Genomic DNA, 10,418 nt, shown 5'->3' with positions numbered 1-10,418 from the left:
AGAATGATGTTATATTTGTGTGAAAGAGTAGTGAAAAAGATGATTGAAGGTAATCTTGATAATCAAGTCAGCTAATGAAAACCTCTTAATGTATGATTGGAATTCAAAATGCGGAAAGGCATGAGGCATGCATGATTCGAATGAGTCCAAGTCTTAAGTGACTGGTTAATATCAAACTGCAAAAAGGATATAACCTATATGTTAAGGGCATGAAAGATATTGAGAAATAAGGATGACTTGTAGGGATAGTGGTATTGCATAAGATGCAGTGATCAAGTAAGAGATAAATCTTTGAAGGATCAATGAGGTTATAAAGCATATACGAATACCGGATTGAAAATTAATGAAGATGACATTTGCCAAGTGAGAGGTGACTTATGACATTATGATGCAAGGATATATAGTATAATGGTACTCAAGCATATAAATGGAAATAATAAGAAAGGAGTATAGGCATGCAAGTGATGTGAAGTTATGCATAGGCATAATGAGAATTCGTATGGATTATGTGTCAAGCCAAGCCCTAAATTATCTACCATGTTACACATGCGACTGATAGAGTGATTGTATATTTGAACAGGCCCGGAAGAATATTTAAAAGTCAATATTGTGCTTAGAAGTACAAGTAAGTCGATTTATACATCAAACTAATTAAAATAGGGATTTTAAGGTAAAATTGAGAATTTCACAGTCCAGGGATGACCTCAAATGATGATTCGGAGTTCGAGGGCCGATTTGGAGTCAATCGGGAAAATTGACCGATTATGGGCAAAATGGTCATTTTGCCACCAAAAAATTTAATTTGGGTATTTGATGAAATTTTTGACTAAGATTGATCATATGAAGTATAATATGAGGTTTAGCAGTGAAAAAAAATTTAATTCTCGGTCTTTTTGGAGTATAGGGGCAAAAACGGTAATTTCACTACCTCGAGGGTAAATCGATAAATTTTCACCCCCGACACTTGTCAAGACCAAGGGATTTTATTCATCATGGAAATAGATAAACATGAGAAATGTGTGGTGGAGAATTAAAGAATTAAAAGTCAAATATTTTAAATTTGAACCAATAAGGAAATGCCATGTGTCATGCTTTTATTATTTTATTGTTTCTTTATAAAAAGGCATAAAAATCAGCCCATTTCTCCCATAGTGGTCGGCCAAACCAGAAGAGAAGAGAAACCAAGGAAGAACAAACCCTAGGTGGGGAAAATCAAAGAGAAAGTGTTGGAATTCAAGGATTTGATCAAGCAAAGGTAAAATTTCTTTGATTTTGCTAGTGATTTACCTTACCCATGCATTTCTCCTTAATTCCCATGGTTGGATTGTATGTTTTCATGGGAAAATCATGGCTGGCCGAATGGGTTTGGTGAGAGAAATGATGTTGGAATTGTTTAATTTGTGTTATGTTGGTGTTTAGAGTTGGTTAAGCATGTTTAAAAACAAAACAACAAGAAAAGAATCCATTTTCCCCATGAACCTTCAATGGTCGAACCCTATGTGAAGTGTAGAAGTAATGAATTGATTTTGTGATCAAGTGAATTGGTTGAAAAAAAATTGATGAAATGATGATTTATGGTGAGAAAATGGAATGGGAAAATTTTTAGTGATAGTGCACCATAATGGCCGAAATTTTCAAGAAGAATTGTGAGGGTTGTTAGGCTGAATTTTAGATTATTGGAATTGTATTTAGTGAATTGAAATATTAGAAATGAAATGGAGCAATTTGGAGCCAAATCAGACACAATTATCATTTAATCGGGTAATAGGCCGAATTAGGTCAGCACCGCATTTAAGCGGTAGTCGGATAAGTTACATATCATATCATGCATATACACCGAGCCTGAATTGATTTTATAATGGTCAAGCATTAATGTGGTGAATTATGTATTGTACATTGTGGGTAGGTGGTGAGCAAATTACACTGGTAAAAGTACAGAGATTATGCTTGAAGACTAGAATTAGGAGTATATCGACTCTCAGTACTATGAGTAACCTTACTATCATCTTAATTATCTAAAGTGGTTTTATCCGATTTTGTGGATTTTATGGAAAATGAGTTTAAATGTTAAATCTTTTTGTTTTATAAACAAAATGTGTTTAAACGAAATGATTTTATAAATTGTCTTGAAATTGAATGATGGTTTGAAAATAGAGTAATTGGAGACTGTTTTCATGTGTTGTAAATTTATGATTTGAATCGAATGGCTTATGACAATATTTGCATGAATGGCTGAATTGGTATTTATGTTGAAATATATGAAATGTGTATTTAGCCTTGAAAGGCTGTGAATTACAATAATTGCCATATCATGTTATTGAATTTTATTGATTGGTGGGATAATTATTAGCTTATTGCAGTGGGCGGGTTTTCGTGGACCAGCCTATTAGAGGGGCACGGTAAACCCCGTTGTATCTTACCTCAGTATGAGAGGCGCGGGTGGATAACTCTTGAGGCTAACACTTTTAGAGTTCACTTCACGCCAAACCACCACTTGAGGGAGAACTCAGCCAACGCCAAGGAATGGCTATGTTTACAAAATAAAAACATGATTTATGCGTACATAACTTTTTAATAGCCTTGGCGGACTTGGTTTGGGATAGCCCTCGGCCAAGGTATCCCTGATAACTGAGTATGAGAATAATTTTTGGCATGAGCCAAGTTTTAAGATACTCATAAGCCATATTGATTATTTAAATGAAATGAATATTTATGTTATGAAATACATATTTAGATGGAATATTTTAATTGTCTCCATTTACTCACCTTTAGATAGTTTAGATGGTGTTTGTTTACTCACTGGGATTTTATAATCTCACCACCCTCATTTCCTCACATTTCAGGCTCGGGGAATTGCATAGTTAGCTGACTTTGACAAGGACCTTCATTTGGACTTGAATCGGCAAAAGCTGTAGGTTTTCAGCTTCCGATGCATTTTGGTTAGATGTGGGCCCACTTGTTACTGTAAAAGTAATTTTATGTTTTGGTTATTTGCTTTATAGTATATATGAATATAATTAACTTTTACGCTATAAGAATTATTTACTGATAGCTTTATAAAAATTATTTTACAAGAAAATAGTTTATTTTATTGAATATTTTTATTATATCAAATTTTCACTTCAAATGAACGTTTTAGATACTTAATTTGTTTTTAAATTACTAAATATATATTTTCTGCTTACCTACTACATTTTTAGCAAGTTTTGAGATTTTCGACGAAAAATGATGAAAATGCCCTTGTGAATTAGAAAACAATATGTTATGTTCTGATTTGGAAATAACTCGTAATCCTTCGAATTACGATATTTTATAACTATTGCTCATCGGGGAAGTGCGAAAGCTGCTACGAGAGCCTTGCGAGGTTTCGATTGGCATTCGGGGTGAAGAATGTCTATTGAGGCTTCGCGGCGGTTGTCACAGGCCAGATGGAGCGTTTCGGGTCGTGACAATTAAATTAGTATCAGAGCTTTTGGTTTTAAAGGTCAGAACATTTGGTTTTAAAGTTGTTTTAAAAGAAAAAAACTACAGTGTCGTGTGGCCCCAAGTTAAGTTAAGTTAGATTAGATTTTGTTGGATAGATACATTTGCAAGTAGAAACCTACCTGTCGTTGTGGGATATAAATGAGCAAGAAATTACCATTTGGTTATGTATAGGTTGTGGTGCGCGGATTGCACTTATTATGCCTAGGAGAGACAGTGATTCCGATACCTCACATTGTACTAGTGAGGGATCAATAGATTCCACCGCTGAAAGTCGATGTCGTTCTAAACCCAGTAATCTAGAAAGATATCCGTTTAGAGTTCCTATTAATTGGACTCCATCGGATTTGGGAGTGAAGGTTCGGATAAAGGAAAGCACTAGTACTAGTGAGACTGATGAAAGTGTTATAGGGTGATATGAATTTGAAAATATCTATTTTACGTATTATATGTGATGAGCACAAGAGGATATACATGGTTATGGAGATTGTGACGTAAGCTTGAAGGGAAACCAAACGGTTGAGAATGATTAGTGTAGTAACCTTAAATATAGATGAATAACATTGATCAAGTAAACTCCAACAACCACCGTGCCGTGGTGCTAAGAACACTTCATGTCTAGGACGCATGAATAAAATGAGACAGATGTGAAGTTGAATTTACGAGTTGACCTAAAGTCATTGAACTTGATTCTAAGTTTTGTTAATTGGAGTTTTAAGGTTTTGGAAGGTATCGATATGAATGAGTTAAAGCTGAAATGGTTAAAGGCGTTCCCTTCAGGGATAACAAAAAGTCTGGGGTTCGAAACTTGGCGAGAAGGTCCTGCAGGGCCTGTCATGTCACCCTTAGGCGCGACGGAAACGAGTAAGTCAAGTGATGGGGACCCAGACATAACAATACCTCAGAGTGGGCCCTGTAGAGGATGCCACATAAATTGTTATGTTACAGGCTAAGTGATCACATGTTGTGAGACATAAGTTTAAGATAGATATCCCCAAGGAAATACTCAAAAGAAGTTCTGTCGTGGATATTGTGAAAGCAAGCACTAAGTTATGTGGTTATAAAAAGGAAGCTATAAGCTGAGAGTGATATTAGTATTAATATTGAAAGGTACTTGAGGAGAATCTAGTTTTAAGTCTTGCAATTTCAACTACAATTTGTAAATTGGTTAAGGAAGAATGATGTTATATTCGTATGAAAGAGTGGAACAAAAGATGATGGAAGTTGACCTTGATAATGAAGTCGGATAATAAAACTTTCCTAATATATTATGGAAATTGGAATTCGAAAATGCTTGAGGCATGCATGATTCAAATGAGTCTGAGTTTTAAGTGACAAATCAATATCGGAATGCAAGAAGAATACAAGGTAATGTAGAGGCATGAAATATAATCGAGGAAAAAGGATGACTTTTAGGAATGGTGGTATTGCATAAGATGCAATGATCAAGTTAAGTTAAATCTTTGAGGCATCAATAGGATTATAAAGCATACACGCATAATAGATTATAATTCAATGGAGATGACATTGTGATGCAATGATATATAGTACAAGAAAACTTAAGCATATAATTGGAAATGATAAGAAGAGAGTATAAGTATGTAAATAATGTGGAACTATGCAAAGGCATGATGAGAATTTATATAAATTATGAAGATTATTCTATTGAATCTTGATTATGGATGGGAATGAACAAAGAGAAATTAGTCTGAAGACATTTGAAAACAGAGACCCGTATACATAATGAGGAAGATGGACAATTGAATGTGCGTGTATACGTATATGTGGAGATTAATGTTCCGATCACAAACTTGCGATAAAAAGATAGTTTTGAAAATTGTGGTTTCCATGGTCATGAAATATATGGAGATTATCAATATGTAGGCATACACTTGGAGTTATACATCTTGTGATCCCCATGCATCATATGGAAGGAGATATTCCATAGGGGAGCTTACTCAAATTTATGGTTACATGACAATAGGTTTGACATGAAATTGAGAGTGCCTTGGCATAAATGTAGAATGTAGTGTGAAAGGTTAAAAAGCCACATATACTTTAACAAAGCCAATAACATGAAGGAGGGGGAGATATGGATGTTGATAGGCTGAGCATAAGGACTTAAAGATAATTAATGCAATTATATTAAGTTAGATGGTATGATCCGAATTAAGAACATGGACGCCTTGGGAGATTTTGAAATAATGTCCAGTGGGGTTAGTGAGCTAAAATGTTATCGGGCATGCAATGAACAACTAAAGTTATGAGTGACTTTGAAGATAAGCCTTGGATTATTTAAGTTCTCAATGGAACTTTATTAAAGGAAGCGTATGGAAAAGCATAAGAGAATATATTAGTTTGAATTACTATAAGAGGTCAAAAGTTGGATTGCCATGAGTGGTTTGTAAGTAACCCAGGAATGTATAGGTAAGTGTGCAAGGAAGCTATGATCGATAGATAAGGATAGAACTTTAATGATGAGACAGTGTTCGTTGTGTTAGACCTTGAACTATAAAATATGGATATGTATCCACCTTATAAATACTCTGATGTGATAAATTCGAAAGACTTTTCGCAATGAGAAAACATTAAAGCTTAAGGAGCAAATGGCTATACAATCAAGTTAGACTCATGACTAACATGTCACATAAGTATGAGGATGGCATACAAGCATAAGTATACTTGGAAATACTGGTTTGAGGCAATGATTATCCTACTGTTTGATGGACCCGATGAGGTTCTGGTCTCGACATAATTAGAGACACAAAACATAAATTGTGAAATGTACTTCCCCACAAGTTTCAATTTATTTTTAAGTAATTATCAAGGCAAAGAACTTGATAATGGTAGGCAAAGGTTGAATTGTGTTTCAAATGTTTAGAAAATGTGGGTAATACGGTTTGATTAAATGACACTATTATGTGTAAGGGAATAGAAATACGCTGCGGTGACTGTAAAGATCTACTTAGAAAAGAAATGATGATTCAAAAATTCAAGTACTCATGTACAAGTAAGGGTTTGGTGATGAGATATGACATAGGGTTGAATTACTCCAATATGAACTTTGACTATAAAAATTTGATTTATATAATACGTGTTGTTTGGGGATGATGCCAACTAGTGGTTAACTCTCATATGAGAATGGAATATGTGCAATCGAATTCATGTAATCGAAAGTGTGAAAATTTGCCTTGATTGGCATAAGCCCATGACTCAAAATGGATGATTATGGATTTAATCTGTCATGACCCGGAACTCCCATCGGGCCCGTGACAACCGCCGTGACGTCCCGATAAGCACTCATTACCCCGAATGCCGATCGAAACCCCGCAAGGCTTAGCATCAACTTCCGCATCTCCCCAGTGAGCGACAGTTATTAAATCTCGCATTTCAAGAAATCATAAGTTGTTTCCAACTCAAACCAATAAAAATATTATTTTCTAGCTCACTGGGGCATTTTCATCATTTTTTTTTATTTTGAAATCCGTAAAAATGTAATATGTAAGCGGAAACACGTATTTCATGATTTAAATTAAATTTTGAAGTCTAAAACATTCGTTTAAAGTAAAATTATAGCTATTTGAATATAATAAAAATATTAAATAAAATATTCTATTTTCTTAAAACACAATATTTTCAAAGTCTTCCTAAAATAACTTTTGTAGCGTCAGAGTAAAATAAATTTATTCATATAGTAATAAAGATAATTAAAGTATGAAATTTCGTTTACAGTGACACGTGGGCCCCCAACTAACCAAGAAGGTGTAGAGCTACGAACCCTTACTTCCTATGATGCAACTCCGAGATTAATTCTCGTCTTAATCAACTATCAACAAACTGTCTTGAGCCTGAAAATGGATAGGAAGAAGGGTGAGATTAAATAATCCCAGTGAGTAAACAATTACCATCAAAAGCATCTAAAGCCGAGTAGATGGAGATAATATAAAAACGTTATATCTTAATAATGTTCATAACACAAATTTCGTTTCAATCTATACCAAACAATTTATTTTCATCAAAATTTCCCGGCTTATGAATTTCTTAAACTTGGCCCCTGCCATAATCATTCTCGCAGGTACCTTCGTCAAGGTATCCCACTAAGACCGCCAAGGCTATTCAATGACCCATACCCATAAACATGTTTTCACATCTAACACACAGTCGTTCCTTGGCATTGGCTGAGTCTCACTCTCACGTGGTGGCCCGAACGTGAGGTGCACTCAAATCATACCTCAGGAGATACTTCACCCAACATCTCCCCCCGGAGGTAAGTATATAATTGAGTTACCGTGCCCCTCTCATAGGCAGTCCACGGAAACCCCCACCACTGTAGTGACCGTTTAATATACCACCAGACCCATAAAAATTTCAGTAGCATAATATGGCGAATAAAATGTAATCCAGTCTACTGAGACCAATCCAAAACTGTTCATATATTTCATGCCAACCCAAAAAAATTTAGCCATCATGCTACCATAGTGTCATAAGCCACAATTTCAATAACATATAAAATCATAAATTTCAACACAGTCTCCATATACTCAATTTTCCCAAAACAATATTAGTTTTCAAAACCAGTATAAATCTCATTTTTTATTAAAAAATATTTTAATTGGAAAACATAATATTTTATAATTTAAACTCACCATTCAATAAAAGCATCAAACAAGTATAATTACTCTAGATATTTAAGACGATAAATTGTCCACTCACAGTTCTAGGAGTCGATGTACTCCTAATCCCAGTCTTCAAGCACAATTTTGGTACTTTTACCAGTGTAATTTGCTCACCACCTTCCACAATGTACAATAAATAATTCACCACATCAATGCTTGACCATTATAAAATCAATTCAGGCTCGGTATATATGCATGATATGACATGCAACTTATCCGACTACCGCTTAAATGCGGTGCTGACCTAATTCGGCTTATTACCCGATTAAATTACTAACGCGTCCAATTTAATCTCAAATTAATTTTTTTCAGTTTCTATACCTCAATTGCACCCAAATTGACTTAATGTCCCTCAGTGTGGTGCAAATTATCAGTCCTGATAGCAAATTATGAAAATACCCCTAGTGGGTAAAAATTCATATTTTTGCTCTGAAAATTCCTATTATTTTTTTAGGCTCATAATTTATCATTATTCATCATAATTCCTCAAATAAACATCAAGATCATCAGCCAATATTCTCCTAGAAAATTCGGCCAATAATGGTAATGGAGGATAATAAATTCTTTTCTTGTTGTTTTGTTCCTAAATATGCTAAACTAACTTAAAACACTAACATAACTTAAAATCAAATTAATCGAACAAGTTTCTCTCTCCTAACCCATTTTTCCAGAATTGAATTCATCCTCAAATCACATGATTCAACCATGAAAAATGATGGGAAATGCATGGAAATGATAAATCTTAAGCTAAGCTTGAAAAATCATACCTTTAAACACTTGATTTCTTGAAAAATCACACTTTTTCTTTGAATTTTCTCACTCTAGGGTTTGTTCTTATTTCTCTCTCTCTCCTGCTGGTTTTGGCTGACCATCCCAATGAAGAATTCTGGAATTTTTAAGCCTTTTAATAGGCTTAATAAAATATTATTATTTTATTTACCTTTTGAATATTTTATTATTTTATTTTTTTCTAGCCATCTTTTTGACTTTCTTTTTCTACCACTCAATCCTCTTCACTTATCCATGTCTTCCAAGAAATTTCTAGACTTTTCCAAAGTTTAGGTGGAGCAAATTTTTAAAAATTACACTTTTACCCCCGTAAAGTGAAAAATTACATTTTTACCCCAAAAACTGAAAAATTGCCCATAGACATATTTTTCATCCCTTATACTCATACCATTCTCCAATTTGTCAAATGTGATCTAAATTCTCTCAAAATCTCAAATTTTGTCCGCGAGTGGAAAAATTACAATTTTGCCCCTAGATAGTGAAAATTTCAGATTGACTCCGAATTGATCCTTGAACTCCTAATTACCGTTTTGAGTCATCCCTGAACTATGAAACTCTTAATTTTACCTTAAAATTCTTATTTGAACTAGTTCGAGGCTTAATCGACTTAATGATACCATTAGGGGCAATATCGTCTTTTAACGATTTCTCGAGCTTCTTAAATATACAAACATTCTATCGAGCATGTGAATGACATTATAATTATTTTACAAAGCAGGGTTTGACATAATCTTCTAAGGTAAAAAGGGCTGATGGAAGTTGATACCAGAAATATCTTGATAAATGATACTTTGATTTTAAAGTGTACTTGAAGGGAGATAAATGTTTATATTCATTTTCAAATTGATAAACTAATGAGGCCATGAGATCTAGTGTTTGGAGTAAAATTTGAGGAATCACAAGTTAGATATGTTTATATGTGACGTATAACTAACAAGTTGGTTATGACCTAAGAATTATAAGAATTGATTAAGTTCATAAGGATACATCCAAAAGTAGGTTTATTTATTTAAATATATCGTGGTAATAGACGAGATCTACTTAATAAGTACTCGATCATGAAAATACTGGAGTTTTCTTTTTGAGAATATGGTTACTAATGGTTATCAAATTTGAATTATCTGTGATGTTAAATATATATATATGGATAAATAAAGAGTGTTTGATCCTTATGTATTATGAAATGCTTGAATAGGAATTGTAGTGCACACCCCTTTAGGAGAAAAATTGATTTGGAAACAGTTGTAATATGGAAAGAGTATTTTGAAGTGGGAATTATTGATTGTTGACAAGTGATAAAGGTAGCATAACGATAAGAAACCCCATTAGAGGCTGAGTTGCGTGGACATAAGAGACTTTGGGAGATAGTTAAGGAAATGGTATCAAGGAAATGTAATCTATAGCGCGGTTAAGCCGTACGCGATGGACTAATATGATTAAGAAGATTGAAGCTACATAAATGTGAGGTAA

At 34.0% G+C, this 10,418-nt stretch overlaps 1 long non-coding RNA gene across 1 annotated transcript; it reads right to left on the bottom strand.

Moving 5' to 3' along the window:
- Positions 1–7,140: 7,140 nt before the first annotated feature.
- LOC148761785 (uncharacterized) lies at positions 7,141–9,028 on the bottom strand. Its single transcript, XR_016027329.1, has 3 exons — positions 8,927–9,028; positions 8,197–8,276; positions 7,141–7,331 (listed from the first exon to the last, which is right to left on the bottom strand). It is a non-coding gene; the product is annotated as an uncharacterized LOC148761785 (long non-coding RNA).
- Between the last annotated feature and the right edge of the window lie 1,390 nt (positions 9,029–10,418).

The sequence above is a fragment of the Theobroma cacao genome, chromosome 7 (genome assembly GCF_053813885.1).
Source record: "Theobroma cacao isolate CCN51 chromosome 7, ASM5381388v1, whole genome shotgun sequence".
NCBI classification, from domain to species: domain Eukaryota; kingdom Viridiplantae; phylum Streptophyta; class Magnoliopsida; order Malvales; family Malvaceae; genus Theobroma; species Theobroma cacao.
Note: the sequence above shows the minus strand (reverse complement) of the source record. Positions and strands in the feature narration are given on the sequence as shown.